This window comes from Anabrus simplex, chromosome 2 (genome assembly GCF_040414725.1).
Source record: "Anabrus simplex isolate iqAnaSimp1 chromosome 2, ASM4041472v1, whole genome shotgun sequence".
NCBI classification, from domain to species: Eukaryota; Metazoa; Arthropoda; class Insecta; order Orthoptera; family Tettigoniidae; genus Anabrus; species Anabrus simplex.
The window spans coordinates 635,093,395-635,115,009 of record NC_090266.1 but is presented as its reverse complement, the minus strand read 5'-3'; the positions used below and the strand labels follow the sequence as shown (position 1 = coordinate 635,115,009).

Sequence of the window (21,615 nt, the reverse complement as noted above, 5' to 3'; positions counted from 1 at the left end):
AGTAATACATAGTAACCGGAAACATTCTTTTGATAACTGCGGCTGTTGAAACACAGACCCTATTTTTAAGTAGCCTACATTTCATGCTTGTTCTCTACATTTATCACATCAGGATTTACGTACCTCGACGGAAAGAATAAAAATAAATAACAGGAAAATACACAGCATTTGTGGATATCTACAGGTGTGGCGGTAATGCGTGTTGTTATTATCATAATGTTTAATTCCTTACGTTCGTTTCTTTTTTTATTAACGCATATCCTAGTATGTTTTGTTTGGAGTCTTCGAAAATCGTTTAAAGTACGTGGAGACATAAAAATTATTATTTGTTAGGTACGTTGGCGAGTAAAACAATAGTTTTAATTGGATAGCTATATTGGCCCGAGTTACGAGATATTAAACGACCACTTTGTTAATGATCTCGCCTACTGTATAAATAGCAACAACCGCGAATATTTCTCAACTAAAGTAAACTCGTTTCCTCATCCCGAGGTGGTACAGCTCCTTTCAGACACACCTCCAGCGGAGGGGAGTTACATGTACGTTACCGCTTTTACCGCATATCAACCTTCCTGCCATTCGTAAATCTCTGGCAGTACGGTGCCAGAAATCGAGGTCAGACTCCCGAGAACAACAACTAATTGTGCTAACCATTACGCTGGCGGACAAAACACAGACATTTAGCATGAATGATGCATGCTTGCAATGCGCGGGTCGGACACCTATATCGTGTACACCTATTTGTGCGACGTCATCACAGCTGCAGTAGACCTACGCTACGCAGGCGGACATTACTTAACTACGAAAACAGATGTACCGCATGGATTCGACGCGTTTTCATTGCGTAGGTCGTACGGACGAAACTAGTCACAAATTTGTGCGATGTCATCATAGCTGCAATAAGACTTGTACCCGCTTCGAGCGGAATCGTTGTTCTTCTCAGACGAATTACGTTGGGGGGTCTTATATGCGAGATTTATTTTTTCATTTTATTCGTCTCGAAAAGCCAGGGGGGGGGGTGTTGTCTAATACGCGAGGGGGTCTAATACACGAGAAAAATACGTTATATCTCAGAAACGAAAGATGTACAGACGTAAAAGTGGGTATTTTGAATCTTTTAAAAATAAACACGTATTTTGTTCTTTTTGGAAAATCCACTTAAGGGGCTAAGAAGAACTGAAAAAGCGGGTGAATTTTTAAAATGAATACCAGTATATCTACAGTATATGTCAAAAACTTAACATATTAGGAGACATGAAACTTGGTATTTGAAAAGTCCTTTAAAAATACAGGAACACGTATTTGTTTTTTGAAGAGGCACTTAACGGGGGTGAAAAGAAGTGAAAAAGAGCTGAATAATTTTTTATGAGGATGCTTATATCTAAAAAATTGAAGATGTTACAGATGTCAACATTGGTATTTGGAATATCCTTTAAAAATAAAGAAACATGTATTTTTTTGTTTTTGGAAAATTCACTTAGGTGGGGTTGGGGTGTGGGAATGACTGATAAAGGGGTTGAATTCTTTTTGACAATTTTTTTTTTTGCTATTTGCTTTACGTCGCACTGACATAGATAGGTCTTATGGCGACGATGGGATAGGAAAGGCCTAGGAATGGGAAGGAATTGGCCGTGGCCTTAATTAAGGTACAGCCCCAGCATTTGCCTGGTGTGAAAATGGGAAACCACGGAAAACCATCTTCAGGGCTGCCGACAGTGGGGTTCGAACCCACTATCTCCTGATTACTGGATACTGGCCACACTTAAGCGACTGCAGCTATCAAGCTCGGTAACTGACAATAAGGTAAATCATGTAATATTTCAAGAATTTAAAAAATTCAGAAAATATTTACTCTTTCAAAATTGAAAATTGTCCCATAAAAGCTTCAGATCTCTACGACAGTGTTCCATGTATTTAAAAACATTTACTAAGAAATAATTCCTCGACAACTGCAAAAGCAAATTCTGGATAGGATGATCATACGGTCATCAGGCAAACTAATACAGCAAAAATTAATGTGGTAAATAAAAAATAAAAAATTTTCATGATAATGTTAAGAAGTCAGTCAACAAAATACAATAAGTTTAAGCTTACAAGACAATGTTGACAGTGAAGTGGTCAATAATCATTCATTATTGTTTTGAAATACAAGTAGCTGGGTCTTGATTTTATCCCCAGCTGCCTCTGCGAGATTGCTGCATAGTATGGACCAGGCCATTACCATGGTTGAAATCATGATCACAGTCACTGGATCTCTATATTTTTAAGTGCAACCCACACTACAAACATAATTTTTCACTTTTAAAAATCCCACAGGCAATGATAGTTAATAGTTTTACGTCCATCTAACTACTCTTCCAGTTTTCGAGATGCCAAAGTGTTGGAATTTGATCCCACAGGAGTTCCTTTGTGTGCTAGTAAATCTACACATACGGGGCTAGCATTTTTGTGCACCTTCAAATACCACCAGACTAAGCCAGAATCAAACCTGCCAACTTGGGTTCAGAAGGCAAACGCTTCTATCGTCTAAGCCACTCTGCCACAGGTACTGACTGGTATTCAAAACTGGTGAAGTCAATCACTCAGCTTCACAAGAGGTACTTAGATTAAAGCATATTTAACCTGCAAGGGTAAACAATGTGGGATGATTTGTATTTAAACCTCTTGGCATTAGAGATGAACAAGTCAGCACTCATATCAGACGTCTTCACCTCGCATAGCAAGTAGGCAGACATGCACTATACTTCTGGACCCCTGATGCATAGGGCCGTTCTGAAGTCATGAACAGGTCTTGTAACTGCATAGACTGTTATGTATGTTAAAAAGAGTGGAAGAATCCATCAATTGGGACATTCCCTTCCCCACGATCTTAAAACTCACTTTAACTTGAAGTTCATACATTTGCTAGCAGTTAAAGAAAATCTGGAAGTAGTAGCAACCGTGCTATACAAGGAAAATGAGGAAAACTCACACAAGTCTCAACTGAAAACTGCACAAGAAAAGGCACTGCATATAAACAAGCCTCTTTGAAAAAAATATCCAACTGCCAGGCCTGATATGACACACTCCAACAGATGCATCTAACAATATCCTAAGCTTTTCATGTAGTGTATTCTTTGTCTCTGGGCTTACATTCAGAGACGAGATTGATGTATTTGTTTAACTTACAAATTATTGACATAGTTATCTGAGAACATATTGTCCTATCCCTTGTATCCTGTTTGAAAAACTGTTTATTTGTTGGTAAAAGAAACAATTGTCACCATTTGTTTTTAAAATACACCATATCAATAATACCTTGTCTCCGATTATACTAGTTAGATTTCCTACCCTTCTGTCTCCAGTTACTCCTATGTTAGTTGGATAAAACAAGGAAAAGACTTGAAATTTTACCACAAAGATGTGCTGAACAAGTAGAAATGAACAAAAAGATTGTGTATGTTGTGATAGTAAAAGGAGATTTTCAGAACCTGTTTTGAAGGAACATATGACAGTTAGGTAACCACTGGTAAAACCCATCAACTAAAAGAAGAGACTCCAGTGGGTTAGAAAATACTGACACTGGATGATAGGTCTAAAGAATATTTCAAAGATTTCCAAATTTGAGTGCTTCGATATCAAGAAGAGTGCCCATGTAAAGGGGCGGTCGTCTCGCACTATTGTGTTCATTAAATGAACTTACAGTGGGGGTTCAGTTAATGTTTGAGGAGGTTATTCTATAAAGTAGGGGATAATGTGAAAATTTAAAGGTGGGTCAGAAATTCTGATTGAGTGAAAACCGGGCATTTTTAAAATCACCCAACCCAGAGGATTTATTTATGGGCTCTCGGGAAACTAATTAAAAAATGAGGGGGAATGCTAATCCTAGTGGCAAAAACTTAAATGAGACAGAAAATGATTTATAAAGTATAACTTTTAACAGGAAATTAATGCAAAATATAGATAGGGAATCATTTCACAGAGGTCCGATACACAATACTAAGAAAGCACCAAAGACTTCAATGAAAAGGTTAGTTGAACACTTTACAGGATACTATCAAAATGTAAATGGACTTCGAAGTAAACTAACTGAACTTAAAATTTCTTCATGTTTAGCTGACTATGACTTCATGGTATTAACCGAAACAAACTTAAATGATGAAATTAGTGATGTGGAACTCGGACTCGAAGCGTATTCAATTTTTCAGATGTGATAGGTCTTCTTTAACGAGAATGAAGGCATCCCATGGGGGGGTAATGATCTGCATTAGCAAGAGGGTTAAACCTACTCTGTACCGAGCTCGATAGCTGCAGTCGCTTAAGTGCGGCCAGTATCCAGTATTCGGGAGATTGTAGGTTCGAACCCCACTGTCGGCAGCCCTGAAGATGGTTTTCCGTGGTTTCCCATTTTCACACAAGGCAAATGCTGGGGCTGTACCTTAATTAAGGCCACGGCCGCTTCCTTCCCACTCCTAGCCCTTCCCTGTCCCATCGTCGCCATAAGACCTATCTGTGTCGGTGCGACGTAAAAAAAAAAACCCTACTCTGATACCGTGCAGTAACACAGTTGAACAGTTCTTTCTGTCCCTGACTTTTAACACCACAAAGTTAATCACTGGTGCTGTATACATTCCACCAAAGTCTCCTGTCCAAACATATTTTGAACATTGTAGTGCTGTTGAAAAAATTATGTCAAATCTCGACAACCATTTATTGCTCATTGTTGGTGACTACAATCTATCACATCTTAATTGGACAGTAAATGAAGAAACATCTCCTGGCCTTATGTCAGTAGGTAACCACACTATGCAGTCCAGTTTAGTTATAAGACACTTTTTATCTCTGTTTAAATCAGTTTAATGCTATCCCAAATTTTCTGAATCACTTTCTTGATTTGGTTTTCAGTAACTCCAGCTCCATTGAAGTAAAATCTAGTAATGAAAGCATTGTCCCCCTCGATAGACACCACCCAGCTTTAGAGATTTCTTTACCAATAAATGAGCTATACAATTCCTTGCCTGCTGATAGCTTTTATTTTGACTTTTTAAATGGTGACTATAATGGACTAAATTATTATCTGTCACAGTTCAGCTGGAAGGTGATGTTTCAAAATGTATCAATTGATAAAGCAGTAGAAACCTTCTATTCTACTACATTATGGCATGGAACTTTACATCCTTATATGGAATTTTAAGACTCCCAAATTCCCAAAGTGGTTTAATCATAAATTGAAGTCACTGATTATTGAAAAGAAGAAAGCACATAAGCGATACAAAATATCAGGTCTCAATAGTGATTATCAGCATTTCTCGAAATTAAGAAATGAATGCAAGTGTGAATCTAAATCTTGCTATACAATGTACGTTTCTAACTGTGAACGAAGTATTACTTCCAATCCACAGAAATTCTGGCAATATCTAAGTTCTAAAAGGTCATGTAATAATATTCCTTCAACAATGCATCTTAATGAAGTTACAGCAGATACTGGAGAAAATATTGTCAATCTTTTTGTTAACCACTTTTCATCTGTTTATTCTTCTTATCAGAATAGTAGTAGTATGTCATATGATTATCCTTTCTCTGTCAATCTATCAGTTATAAACATTAATAAGGCAGAAATTTACAACAAACTGATATTTCTGGAATTAAAGAAAACTGTAGGACCTGATGGTGTTTCAACTTACCTGCTCAAGTACTGCTCATTTATTTTATGTGAAGCACTCTTTTATCTGTTCAACTTATCATTACACCAAGGTGTTTTTCCAGTGGAATGGAAGAAAGGATTTGTTAGTCCAGTTTTCAAAAATGGTGATAAAACTGACATAAACAATATAGACCAGTTATCATTTCTTCTCATATTTCCAAAATATTTGACTCAATAATTCTTGACAAAATCACACCTCTCTTTAGAAACATCATCATTGATGAGCAGCATGGATTCTTTTCAGGACGGTCAACCTGTAGCAAATCATCTTTTATTCTATCAGTTCCTCTTGGATGCAATAGAGAACCACTCCAAAGTGGACTGCATTTATACAGACTTCTCAAAAGCTTTTGACACTGATGATCACGATATCTTGCTGCAAAAACTAACGGGATACGGAATTAATGGGCCTCTCCTCTCATGGTTTAAATCATATCTTAAAAATCGCCTGCAGATCGTTAAAATAAGGAATCATTTTTCTGCGCCTATTATTGTTACCAGTGGAGTTCCTCAAGGGTCTCACCTTGCTCCCTTACTTTTTACTCTCTACATAAATGACATTAAAAATATACTTAAGAATTCTAAATTGCTTTTGTTTGCCGATGATGCAAAAAATTTTATGCAAATTAATTGTCCACTTGATTGTTTAAAACTTCAAGATGATTTACATCATCTGGAAAAGTACTGTATTCAAAATGGGTTGAAACTTAATCATGAGAAATGTAAAATATTGTTTTTTAAAAACAGGAAGAAAATATCATTTCCGTACAAATTTAGTAATAACAACATTCTAACTCCTGTTTCACAAGTTAATGACCTTGGTGTTTTATTCAGTTATAACCTATCATTTAATGAACATATTGAAAATATTTGTAAGGAAGCATTTCAAAGATTGGGTTGCATTACTAGATATTCTAGGGAATTTTCAAACTTAGCTACCTATCGATTGCTGTATGTATCTATGGTACGCCCTATACTAGAATACTGTACACCTGTTTGGAACCCTTCTCATCAGACCTCTATCCATAGATTAGATTCAGTACAATATAAATTTCTTCGTCTATATTCTTTTAGAGCAGGATTCTCATATGATAATGTTGATTATACATCCCTACAACAGTCCTTAAATCTGCATAGCCTGTCACAACGCCGTGAATTATTGGATACACTCTTCATTTTTAAATTGCTTCATTCCTTGGTGAATTGTCCACAACTCCTTGCAAAAATTAACGTACATGTACCAGACAGATGCACAAGGTTCAAGAATACATTGTCTACAAATTGGCATAGAACTAACTATGCATTCAATGGGCCAACTGAACGAATGTCAAGATCTCTAAACAAAGTGGATATCGATATATTTAACTGCTCATTGTCAAAATTTAGAACTCGCTTACATGATCTCCAGAATTGACTATTACTTTCCTGTGGTTACTTGTAATATAACCTGTGTATATATCTGTACATATTTTTCTACTTATACTCCATTGAACTTTCTTTTTACTGTGTTTTGTATTACTTTCCTGTGCTTACTTGTAATATATCCTGTGTATATATCTGTACACATTTTTTCTACTTATACTCCATTGAACTTTCTTTTTACTGTGTCTTGTCTATACTTCTCTACTGTTATGTAAAATGGTATATCCGTTAATAAAGTATTATTATTATTATTATTATTATTATTCTCCTATGAGAATTAAATAAGTTCAATTTTATGACTAAGTGGTTCAAAAGACCAACACATTCTAATAACTAATTCATGACAAAAACTGGAAAGGAGAAATTGATAAATACATTATTAAATATTCATGTGTTGGCTGCCTTCATACTATCAGAATACTTTAAGCACATAGTTACTTTGCTCCCTAAGAAATTGTGAAAATTCTGATGCAGCAGTGAAACACACTTACAGGATTTATAAGTTTTGTGAAGAGTCTCATTTCTTATTTCACAAGCAATGCAACCATTGAGAGAATCTTCTTCACGTATGAGTGTGTTTGGAAAACGTTATGAAAAGAAATTTAGGAGAAAAACGCAGAGAAATGAGAGAAGATCTACAAATATATGGAAGTGATAAAGAACTAAATTGTGATGAAATTAATGTTAATACCACTCTACAATAAAACAGCGTTCATGAAAGTAATTTGTTATCTTATAATAAAATACAGTGATGACAAATTGTTTTACTAAATAAAAATGAATTGTAGCTGTTAAGTTCTTCAGTCTGTCACAACTACTTTATGAATACATACAATTTAGAAAATACCTGAAAAAGAATACATTTGATACCAGGTAACAGAATTCTACATGAGAAAGGCCTATACTTTTGTTATACTAGCTCTTCTTCTCCTTAGAAATATCAAGAAATTATATGATATAGTGGAATTAGGCTAATATATGGTAGTGTCATTTATTACAAAAATATACACTAGTACAGGCACCATGGTACCACAGGTTATTAGGTTTTGCAAGCATGAATTTAACAAGTGAAAGTGATATTTTGACCCCATCTCCCTTCTCAGTTGGCCAAGAGATTACTGTCCTATTGCTGTCTGAGTGGTCCTGGACTGGATTCCTGGACCTCTCCCACACCTTGCGACTTCAGAATGAAGTCCACTCAGCCTTGGGAGAAGATACGAATAGTTGTTTGATACCTTGATCCTTTTTAACAGTAGTGGGATCCAGCATGATTACAATACAACACCCAGTACTGTCTCAAGGAACACACTCATCACCTGATCAGTCATGATTCTAAGAGGGCTGTAAAGCCAAAGATTTTGTCCTTTAAGCAAATTTTCATATCAACCAAATTACTTTATCTTAGAATGTTTGCTGCACTGCTGAGCAAAAAACATGTAACACTTAGATTTTGGTATTCAAGAATGATGTTATACATGATATGTATCCACATATTTGTATTATAGGCCTACACATTTGCAGAGAGGAAGACATCATTGTTTACAAAAACGGGACATGCTTAACTTGCAATGAACGAAAATCATTAAATATCCTCCCTTTGTGCCAATTGAGTTCACTTCCTTAGAGTAACTTCACAGTCATTTGTTATCCGTATTCTTAGTAGTTGTTCAGTTCTTGGTATTTGGCAGTCCTCATAGGTGTTGCACAAGGGAGTTTAATCAAAATGACTCAGTCCAGAAGATGCAAAAGCTGTAACACTAATTGATGATGGGTGTAGCTTCCAATATATTGCACATGTCCTCAGAACATCATCAGCAAGTGTATACTGGGAGTAAGGTGTCATCAGAAACACCGCATCTTTCATAGGAAACTGTGATCTGCTCCTCCAAGGTCTATGACCAATTTTTAGTTCTACACGTGCCAAGAGGTTTCACAGCCGTGGAGGTTGGGAACTGCCCAGAGGAAGTGCGTGACGTCAGAATTAGTGAGTGGACAGTAAGAAGACAGCACGGAAGATCTGGTTTTAAGAAAATCTTTCACTGGCTCTGAGTTGACATATTTGCAATTTATTTGAGAACATTAGAACTGGGAGCAGGAGCAATGTCCTCTTCACTAATGAATCGAGATTTTGTTTCGGATCTCCAACTGAGACACGATGTGCAGAAGACCTGGGAAACATTATGCCACCTGTACTTGCTCAACAAGAGGAGACTGTGGATGAGGTTCCGTCATGGTATGAGGAGGCATTAGTTCTCATGACTGGACTGAGCTGGTGTTTACTGAATATGTACCACTGAATGCACATCAGTACGAGGAGTTTTTCTTGCAAGTCACCACACTTTTGCCCATTATGTCACAAGAAAGCTTTGTTTTTATGCATAAGAATGCATCCCTCTCGACTGAGCAGTTAGCAGCCCCGACCCCAACACCATCAGGCATGTGTACGAAAAGCTTGGAAGTAGTGTTTATCGACAAGTTTTTCAAGCCCTGTATGAGCTTACGGCAATTCATGCCGAATAGGACGCTATCGCAAAAATGACATTGACAGCCCAATTACCAACACGGTTCGTATAGAGGTCTGCTTAATTTAAAATTGGATTCTCTTTATACACTTGATAATACATATTTAGCTGTAGACCATTTTTATAAATTGTGACAGATACTACTGTTCCAATATCAATTGCCAGAAAGCATAATAGATAACCTGTTTGGTTCACATCTGAAATAAAACAAGATCTGAAATTAAAAGAGTATCATCGAAAGAGATGAGTCAAGTCTGCATATAATGAAGAGCAGTTCAAACTTCTCAGATCAAAAACAAAAACGTGCTATAAACAGGGCCTGTAAGTCATATACTGCATCAGCTGAGAGCAATATAAAAGTGACAGCAAATCATTCTGGACATTCATAAATAATAAAAACGAAAATATAGGACTATGTGAAAATGTATTTTGAATTGGGAGAGTTCAAGAGTGGTGATGCAAATGTTGATGGGTTTGCTTGGTACTTTCAGCCTGTATATGTATCCCAGAATAGGCAAAATACGATATTCTTTATGCAGAGTACACGTTACCTGAAGTATTAACTATAAAATACATAACTATGGACAATATCTCAGCCGCAATTAAGAAATTGAAAGGAAAAGCATCACCAGGTCCAGATTTAAACACTCCATATGTCATCAAGGGTTGTGGGGAATGTTCTAAAAGAGCCAGTGCGTTTTGTGTTTAATCTTGCACTTAATACCTGTCAATTCACAAACAGGGACATTCTTTTATCTACGCAGGAGATTGTCGCTTGCCCAGTCTCCCGCCAAGCACTTCCCCGTAATGCGCCCAGCACTCGCTCGGAACTGAGTCAAGAGTGTTTTTGCACAAGATTTCCGGCACTTTATGAAGGTATTATGTATATACAAAGCAGTGTTCCCCCCAGATATTTTTGTCAGCTGGGTGGCAGGAATGAGTAGTCGGGCGGGGTATACAACGTAAAAAATGAATATGATAACATTTCAATGTATTCCTCTCTGGGCGTGAACAATAATATCAGGCAGGTAAACATTAACTGTATGAACGAACTATTTTTGTGTTATCACGAACGAGACATAACGGAGTATTTTGAAATTCTAGTGTTCAACAGTTCCTTCATAATCATGTAATACTGGGGCTTACCATTCGGCTGGTGTGAAGTACATACCATACAGGCTTGAAACGTCATGTGGAATTGAGTGCTCGCATGCGATTCCAAGCTACTCCAGACATCGTTCGTGCACCACACAATGTGATAGTCAAGCTAAACTGATGCAATTACACTGACAATAATGAAGATTTGTCATTTAAATAAACCTTTTATAGTAATTACATTTTAATCTGGAGCACCCAATGACTCAAATATGCATTAATATTATATCTAGGTTATGCTAGCCGGGCGGTCTGTAGAAATAGCAGGGCGGTGCACCCATTAAAGAGGTCTTAGGTAGAGCACTGTGCATGCTCACGTAATCAAATTTGCATCAGAACAACACACTGAGCGCTAAAAATGACAACACTTGACTAAACTGAACCTTATGCTGATAAAGCTCTCAACAGACTGCAAACGAGGGGAACTTGTGGCGCTGAGAAGCGCATTACGACAAAATGCTTGGCGGGAGACACGCTCGCAGCACTGGCGAACGGGCGAGTGACAATCTCCTACATAGATAAAAGAATGTACCTATATATAGCCCCATCAACATGTTTACTTGACATTTGTCCTTTTATTTAATCATTTTTTAATACCCTTTTGGACTGTTCTCATTATTTTAACACTAGTTTCATCCAGATCAAACTTATTTCTTGCTCTGACCCAGCTACTTTTATCACAGCATAATGTTAGTCTGAAAACTATTTTGGTTTGTGAACTCACGTATTTCTTCGTACGATAAAAATGTAATTATGATCTGTATTGATAGTATTTACAATTGGTAGGTAAAATGGGTCCACCTATTCAATACCACACTAATAAAATATTTAACTGTATTTGGTCAAAAATTAGTTACATTGTCCTATAATTAATACATGCGACCGGTTTTGGCTGCCTGGGCCATCATCAGCCGTGAAGATTTAAAAAACTGGCACAGCTAAAAACATAAAAGACCATGAAACAAACAAAAACATCTAAAAAAAAGTACACATTAAAATCAATCTCTGATAGAGAACTTGGTGGCACTTATGTCAATGCGTCACAAATATTGTTCAATTAAATTATACCTTATCTTGATATTTTAGCATGTTTAATGTGTATTTATTATGCCAAGGTCAATTAATATGTAAGTTTTTTAGATGTCTTTGTTTGTTTGTTAGCTGTGCCAATTTTTAAAAATCTTTACGGCTGAAGGGCCGAAACCGGTCCCATATGTACTAATTACATGACAATGTAACTGATTTTGATCCAGTCTGGCCGGTTAATCTGCTATGGTAATGGAGTAAACCATACAGCCAGTGTCTCCACGCCGAGTGTTGGGCAGCGCTAAATAGCCTGACCAACTATAAGGACCAACGACTAAGGGCGGAGGAGTCGTTATAGAAAGGAAATGGGCTCTCAGTGGAGAAAATGCCACTGAAACCCCATATCAGCTGTAGCGTCTGTACTCCAGAGGAGCAGCTACAAAAAGCGTCTGTTCTCTATGTTAGGAGCGGCCTACAAGTTTCTGCTGGCAGTAGCTCTAAAATGCCTTTGGGAGTGGCGAACCCATCGTAATAAAAGCCTATATGATAAGTGTACTGAAGCCTCGGAAAATGCTAGGGCGTTCCCCATAAGCGACGTGCAATTCTAGTGATGCTGGGAGAAATGTGAGAAATGGGCGACCAGCAACCAAATACATCAAGACAGCAACCATCAATGTAGTGACACAAAGAGGGAAAGTGGAAGAAATTGTAGATTTTATGGTTGACAAAGATATAGCATTGCTGGGAATCAGTGAGACCAAACGGAAAGGAAAACATGAGGGGAAATTAAAGAAAGGATACACCTTATAGGCCTACTATAGTGGAGGAAGAGAAGCCAAAAAATGGTGTAGGTCTCACAATTAGAAAAGACCTACAGGAATACCTAGAATTGGTGGAAAAAATAAATGGCAGGTTGATTAAGGTCAGATTGAGACTTGAAACTGGTGTTACAGACATAATTCAAGGGTATGCTCCACAAATAGGAAATACACATACGGATCTACAGGAATACCTTGAATATCTGGAAGGCCATATACAGGACAAACGAGTTGTGATCATAGGAGACATGAATGTCCAAGTAGGTCAGGAAAGAAAAGATGATGAGATTATAGCTCCATATGGATATGGGAAGAGAAACAAGGCTGGAAATATTTTGGTAGACTTTTGTAGAAGAAATGAGCTGATCACTGGTAACACATGGTTTCAAAAGAAAAACAGTCAGAAGATAAGATATAGTTGGGATAAAAAAATCAAAACTCTGATAAGAGTACATTTTGGTCGAGAAAGGTATCAGGAAAATGTTGGTAGACGTAACAGCCCTCCTATGTGAATCTTTCGAAGGAGATCAGAGAGTTGTGATAGCTAAGTTAAAGATGGGAAAGATACAAAAGATGACTGAGATTATGCAGAGAAAGCTAAGGGTGTGGAAATTGCAGGAGAAGGAAATAAATGAAGAGTTCCAGACACACATTAAAACAAGTATACCTAAGGAAGACATCGGAAGGGTCAAAGAAGAATGGGCATACTTTAATGCAGTCATGGACAAGTCTGCAGAAAAGACCTGTGGAAGAGTATCAAGCAGGAAGAAAGATCAAGAAACGCCCTGGTGGAATGACAAGGTAAAAGATACAGTTAAAAGGAAGAAACAAGCTTGGAAAAGATGGCTGAGAAACAGAACAACAGAATGCAAAACAGAATACAGGCACTGCAAGGAGTGCTCCAAGGTGGTTCAAGAAGAGAAAAAGAAATGCTGGCAAAAATTCATTGAATCTCTGCAAGAAGATACAACCAGAAACAAAAGGATCTTATTCCAGTGGATTAAAAAGAAGAAAAACCTAGGTGCTAAGTTCATTAAAAATGAAAAGGAGGAAGTGATGACACAGAAGCAGGATATACTGCAGAGGTGGGGAAAATACTTTGAACAGCTTTACAACATGCAAAATACCTCGCTACAAGGAGAAATCGAAGAACCAGATTTAGTGCAGATGGAAGATAAGGAAAACAAGGTGTCCATGGCAGAAATTGCCATTTGCTTTACGTCGCACTGACACAAATAGGTCTTATGGTGATGATGGGACAGGAAAGGCCTAGGAGTGGGAAGGAAGCTGCCATGGCATTAAGGTACAGCCCCAGCATTTGCCTGGTGTGAAAATGGGGAAACCACGGAAAACCATCTTCAGGGCTGCCGACAGTTGTTCTGTTTCTCGCCCGATGGTAGAGATTGAGTGGGCCACTAAAAGAATGAAACGAGGCGAGGCAGCTGGAACTGACAGGGTCACCATAGAAATGATAATAGCAGCAGGAGTAGTTGGTCTACAGTGGTTTTATAGACTCTTCAGAGCGATATGGAGAGAAAAGAGTGGACAAAAAGAGTCATTATACCAATTTTCAGGAAAGGAGACAGGAAGCGATGTGAAAATTACAGAGGAGTGACACTGATGCCTCATACAGCTAAGATCTTTGAAAGAATCTTGGATAGACTAATAAGAGACGGAGTAGAGGGAAAATTGGCAGAACACCAGCATGGATTCAGGAGAGGCCGGTCCACATTTGACCCAATATTTACATTGCGTCAAATGATGGAAAGGTATTAGGAATATGAAAAGGACATGGTAGTAACGTTTCCAGATACTGAAAAGCCATATGACAGTGTCCCAAGGAATATGGTATGGAAAACATTGACAGAGGCACAGATTGGGAATGAAACAATGCAGATGGTAATAGCATTGTATCAAAATTGCAAAAGCTGCGTTAGAACAAAAGTGGGTCAAACTGAATGGTTCAGAGTTGAGACAGGCTTAAGACAGGGAAGTGTATTGTCTCCCTTACTCTTCATTATCATCATGGATAGAATTCTACATAATATCAAGGAGAAGATGATGGGCGAGCAAGTAAAGTCTATGATCTTTGCTGATGACATTGTAGTTTGGGGAGATAATGAAGAGGAAGTACAGACACAAGTTGATTTATGGAATGAGGTGATAAGAAATTTTGGAATGAAGATTAGTACTGCAAAAAGTAAGACTTTGATCATGACAAGAGGTAACAGAAAATCCAGAGGAGTGATAAAAATAGGAAATGAACCTCTTGAAGTAGTGAAAATGTTTTAATATTTGGGCAGCGTGATATCACAAGATGGAAATTTGGATGGAGAAATTGATTTAAGAATACAGCAGTCCGAAAGTTTCAACCAGTGTGTGAGAGACATTGTATGGAACAAAGACGTGCCAATGAGGTGCAAGAAGGTTTTATACTCGTCCTATTATAAACCTATACTGACCTATGCTTCAGCAGCCTGGACGTTAACTAAGCGGAACCAAAGTAACATACAAGCAGCTGAAATGAGGTTCTTGAGGAGCATACAGGGAAAGACAAGGCGAGATAGAATGCGAAATGAGGAAATAAGGAGAAGCGTGGGAGTATGTAAACTTCAAGAAGAGATTGATATAGCAAGGCTAAAATGGTTTGGACACACGATGAAAATGCCAGGAGAGAGAATACCAAAGAGAACATTCACAGATACAGAGACTGTAAAGAGGCCTAGGGGATGTCCTAGAATGAGATGGAGGAGCACTGTTGTGGACTGTATGCAAACAGAGGAGTTAATAGCAGTAAAGCACTAGAAGAGGAATGATGGAAAGATCGAGTAAGGTGGAAGGCTTTGGTACACTACCCTACCCAAAGAGAATCTGGAAAACGGAATGGACGAAGAAGAAGAACAACTGATTTTTGACCAAATACAGTTACATATTTTATTAGTGTGGTACTGAATAGGAGGACCCATTTTACCTACCAACTGTCCCTTCTTTCTTGCAAAAATACACAACAGTAATTTGCAAGTGAATGTGTAAGCCTTCCTACAAACTGATTCAATTTCTCCAGTTATATTACAATTCCAACAAGTGCACAGCTGGAGTACCTAAAGTGATTCACTCGGTGCACCTCGATATTTTGTACTTGATAACCAATTTTTTAAGGTCTCTTCCTAACCAACACGACTTCAGTCTTGGATAAGCTGATTTTAATACTGTATTTCCTGAATTTGGATTCAGATTTCTTGACAAAGCCTTTGAGACAGCTTGCCATTAAACTTAGCCTATTAATAATTATATCATCAATATAAGCCAAACTACTGAATCCTACAAGCTAATGTAGGACTTTCAGCAAACAATCATTGTATACAATAATAATAATAATAATAATAATAATAATTTTGTGTGGCTATTTCTAGCCGAGTGCAGCCCTTGTAAGGCAGACTCTCCGATGAGGGTGGGCGGCATCTGCCATGTGTAGGTAACTGCGTGTTATTGTGGTGGAGGATAGTGTTATGTGTGGTGTGCGAGTTGCAGGGATGTTGGGGACAGCACAAACACCCAGACCCCGGGCCATTGGAATTTAACAATGAAGGTTAAAATCCCCGACCCGGCCGGGAATCGAACCCGGGATCCTCTGAACCGAAGGCCAGTACGCTGACCATTCAGCAAATGAGTCAGACATTGTATACAATAATGATGGAAGATTAAAAAAATGTCATACTTTATTGTACAAATGTTAGGAAATCCTGGCCATAAATAAGCTTACACAAAGAAGGCTGCAACTTACAATATGTTGGAGATGTCCTCTATTGGTATAAGACCCTGTAATCGAACAGCTGCACTCCAGTGTAAGTGTAGGTTCTACCCAGATCGTTCTACCTTCACATGAATTTGATATTGGAAAAGAACCTTATTTCACAAACCATACCACAAACCTGAATCTTAATTCCAGATAATTATTGTCCAGTTGCATAGGCTACACTATGACAGATCTCACAATAACAAAAGGATTGGACAGACTTCCAAATACTCAGAGCCGATATTGCTTAATGGACTTTTCGATTACGGTTTGTTTCATGAACTAAAATAATGCTACCAGAACCCAAACTACAAGTGAAGCATCCCTACTCTTACGGCTGAATCCACATGAAACTGTAGTATATGTACCGCCGAAGCGAGTACTGAAACTGTAAACAAGAGCCAATCTTTTGCAACTAAACAATATGGTGATAAATCACTCATTCCACCATACCTCATTTGAGAGGAAGAACGCTTTTTAAATAAAATATGACTGTCTTGAATGCAGCGAGTTCTGAATTCACATCCTGTAGGGCACGGGTTATTAAAAAAAACAAGAAAACAAATGTTTCAACAAGCCTACCCCAAAATAAAAAATAAAATTCTTAAGATGCTAGCTTTCAGAAGATCATTAGTATCTAACAACATTTGTGAATTATATGGAAAAAAGGAACCGTCATCCCACCACACACATACATAGTCACATAGTGAGTATGTTTCAATATTTTCTTTGTTAAAATCATTTTAAAAAATGGGGTTCAATGCAGAGAAAATTTTGTCTTATAACTACATAGACCTACTGCACTTGCCTACTTGGGGAACACATTCAAACAATATGTATTAATAACAAGGTAAATTAAAATGATTTGACATATCTCATTCCTAGCAATGATACATTATAGTTATGAGACAAATAAGAGATCTTTTTTTTTTTTTTTTTTTTTGCTAGTGGCTTTACGTCGCACTGACACAGATAGGTCTTATGGCCTCAGCATTTGCCTGGTGTGAAAATCGGAAACCACGGAAAACCATCCTCGGGGCTGCCGACAACAGGATTCGAACCCACTATCTTCCGGATGCAAGCTCACAGCCGCGCGCCCCTGACCGCCCGTTTTTTTTTTTTTTTTTTTTTGGCTAGTTGCTTTACGTTGCTTTGACACAGATAGGTCTTATGGCCACGATGGGATAGGAAGGTCCTAGGAGTTGGAAGGAAGCGGCCGTGGCCTTAATTAAGGTACAGCCCCAGCATTTTCCTGGCGTGAAAATGGAAAACCATCTTCAGGGCTGCCGACAGTGAGATTCGAACCCACTATCTCCCGGATGCAAGCTCACAGCCGCGTGCCCCTGAACGCAGGGCCAACTCGCCCGGTAAATAAGAGTTCTAATGTAGCATGCAATGTACTATCACATCTGATGGAATACATAGGTAAAGCAATAGAGGGGTGGTGATAATTTAAAAGGGAACTGACGAATATCCACCTTAAGGCTTCTAGGCTATTACAAGTAAGGTATTATACTGGTTGACCACTACCAAGCTATCTGAAGTAATTAAGGCAGGTTTTAGAAGAGTTCTTGAGGGAGAGATTTTTAAACCTGTAATACTTAGCCACTCAAAAGCCTACAGCTTATTTTTATTTTATCAAGGGCAACCTAATGAACCAATTCTTATAGGTTATGTACGCGTAACAATGATCATTGCTCTGTCCTCAATTTATATGGAGTAACTCGGAATCTATAGACCAAGTCTACGCGTGTGCTTTCTCTCAAAGATTCGTCCCTCATAGGCAACTATGACCGTTATAGGAAACATTAGAATATGATGTTTTAGGCGACTTTGAGGTTAGGATTTATTGAAGGAATTAGTTGCGCCAATTTCGAGTTTAGGCTGATACGTTTGGTAACAATTAAACGGGGAAGCTATTTTGTAATTCAGCGTTGCGTTTCCAATTTTTGAAATGCAGTACTGCAAATTTCTGATGCCATAATCATCAAGCACATAATGCGAGCGGAAAGAGGGGCTAGCAGAAGCGTATTCCTAGTTTTCAAATTACAAACTGTAATATTAGGGAGGGAATCCTTTCCAGTTTACATCCACGTTTCAACATACTTGGACGAAGTAACTTCATCAATGACTTTTCCGAATGTAAAATAAATTGGGGTAGGTTAGTATGAATTCATGCAAGGGAACAGTGAAGCCCAAATATACATGCAGTAAATAAGGCAATAAATAAATATAAATAAAAAAAATCACACCACTTTTTGATTAGCGATGCCAATGGCCAGCATATGGCATGCTTGTATACCCAGTCGATCACATCTCACTGACTAAAGCAAGGTCTAACACCGCAAGGTACCGCAAGCATAGTTTGGCGAGTAGTCCGCAACTCGCTTGTTCAGAGAGAAAACACAAGAGTAGGTGTACAAGAGAGAATACTCAGTGGTGACAGTATTGCATTTGTTCTGCCGAACAAAAGTAATTTCCCTACAAAAGATCATTCCTTCGAGAAAAAAATATCTCTGGAATAAAAGTGCTGAAATAAATGGTGGAATCCCAGCTTTATGTCATTATAATAACATTACTGTATGTTAACGTTACAAACTGAATAATGCTGTGACGAGTAGGCTGAATGATGATTCCAAAGATATACTGGAAGTGTCACCAAAGACCTTGTACTCCCGTGGAAACATTTTTCGTTTTTATGTTTGTACTTAACAATTACTCTAAACAGTGAATTTTAGCTCGGCACCCCTGCTTGCGAGAAACAGGCGGGTGCCATACGGCACCGCTAGGCGCTCCTTTAGTCAATGGCTACAATGCTCCAGCGGTTGCAGTATTGAGAACTTGTCCGGCCCCCGCGGTGTAGGGGGCAACGCGTCCGCCTGTCACCTGGTGGCCCTGGGCTCGATTCCCAGCTGGGTCAGGGGTTTTTAATTGTAACTGATTGATATCCCTGGCCTAGGGACTGGGTGTTTGTGTCGTCCTTATAACGTTCCCTTCCTTACAGTCAACACTTTACACTTCCGCCATTTACAAAATACACGCAGGTCCCTCACATATGGTGCAAGTAGGGGCAAAAGATCTTTCTACTGTCGGATTTTTTATTATGGACACTCGAGTTTAGGCTTTAATTACAAACGAATCAATAGGCCTATCGCAATGCGAGTTATGCCAATATTTTCCTTGTTTAATTCTACATTAGCGTATATAAGACACATTGTTTTCAACGTTCATTAAATATTTTTTATTTGTGGTTGTAATAAATATTGCCCGGGTTTTGGGCTTTTTCTCTAGGAAGCGCTCACTTAGGAATATATACAAGGAAAACTACTTGTCTGATGGTAATGCAATTTTTATATGTTATAACCACATTTATTTGTCGTGTAATACTTAAGTTACAATTTTTTTCAACCACCCCGAAAAAAGTTCTTATCATTTTTCTAAAGCAACTCTTTCTCAGCCCAGGATAAACGTACAGCAGCAAACTTGGGCTTGTTTTGAAGCACTCAGTCATGGTCATCAGAAACTACAACAACTGTAACCGTACAGTTTGGTGCCGAATTTATGAAGAGTAATATTGAAAGGAGGTTTTGTATACGCCGGACCGTGCGATTAACAGCAGGCCGGGTGGTGAAAACGGGTGCAGTATTGCCGCGTTCAGTAGTAACCACGCGCGCAACGAACCCCACAGTACACTCGCCCCGGGCAGTTGTGCAACGGAATGCCCATGACCGTGGTTTATCCGCAAGGTATTTTCAGTTGTCCTATGTTCTGCATGTTGGCCACGTTACTTCAAGATGCCTCCGAGACCGCCGTTATCAGAGGGTGAACTTGCAATGACTTTGAATGCTATTTGTTTCTTTCAATACGAGGGGGAAAAGTAGGGCACAACAGGTTCCCTGTGTACAAGAAGGTGGCAGACTGTCTTGGATTATCTCTGTCGTCAGTGAAGAGAGTAGGAGCCGCTTCAAGGAGAATGATGGAAATACGTCATCCAGGTCAAGAAAGAAGCAGTGTGCGAGACCGGGGCGTCCGAAAATCCACCTTGATGCTTTTACTTTGGGCACAATACGAAGAAATATGCACGATTTTATATGAATAAGATATTTCCCACAATTAAAAGTCTCCGCATGAATCTGTTAGAAAATATGCCGGATTTTCCTGATATGTCAATTTCTACGCTTTTGAAAGTAGTTCGAAGCTTGGGATTCCGATAAAAAGAACTAAACTTGAAACCAGTGCTAATGGAATCTGTGACAGTTGCTGCATCCCGACATACCTACCTTAGACGAATTAGAGACTTAAGAGCACAGGGCTACAAGATCTTCTTTACAGACGAGACGTGGTGCGGACAGAACCATACTATGAAATATGGGTGGCAAGAAAACGTGGTTGAAGCTTTAGAAAACAACTTTGACAACTATAATCTGTACAGAGGGTACATTCAGCAAATTTATGGATGGCGTGGATTGTTCAAAACACTGTCTGGAGCTGGGAAACTCATCATCATATTACACATCGGAAGTGAAGGATTTCTTGACGTTGCAGAACTTTGCTTTATTGGCAAGAAAGGCAGTGGTGATTACCACAATGAGATGAACTCGACTCATTATGAAGAATGGTTCACGAAAGTCCTGAGCTTATTGCCTCAAAGGTCGGCTGTCTTTATAGATCAAGCTCCATACCATACGATGGTCGATCCCTCATTTAAAAACCCGAACATGTCATGGCTGAAATCTGAAATTATAACCTGGATAACATCAAAGAATACTTCACTACCACCTGGAGTTGACGATTATAACAAATTAACGAAATCAGAGGTGATTGTCCTTGCCAGGCCTTATTTTCAAACACCGGTAAAGAAGCTGGAACAACTGGCTAAACGACTTCGACCAGATGTACATCTTGTTTGGTTACCAGTGGCGCATTGCGAGCTTAATCCAATCGAGCTCATTTGGGCTTATGTAAAAGGAAAAATAGCAAAAACAAGTATGGCTAACACATTAGAAAATGGTAGAGGTACGGAAGCAATTAACGCTTTATGCCGAGAAGCCTTACGTACCGTCACCCCTGAATTCTGGAAACAATGTGTTAAACACGCTAAGAAAATTGAAGACCACTACTGGGAAAAAGATGGACTGTCTAAAAACGTCCCTTATCTCGAGCCAGTCATAATAAACATGAATGACAGCAGCA

General features: G+C 38.5%; 1 protein-coding gene across 1 annotated transcript in view; it reads right to left on the bottom strand.

Moving 5' to 3' along the window:
• The window catches only part of LOC136864296 (solute carrier family 41 member 1), a 190,330-nt gene extending 171,524 nt beyond the window's left edge, over positions 1-18,806 (bottom strand). Inside the window, exon 1 of the mRNA XM_067141088.2 lies at positions 18,675-18,806. The gene's annotated coding sequence lies outside the window, so the exon portion shown is untranslated. The remainder of the gene's footprint in view (positions 1-18,674) is intronic.
• Positions 18,807-21,615: the final 2,809 nt, after the last annotated feature.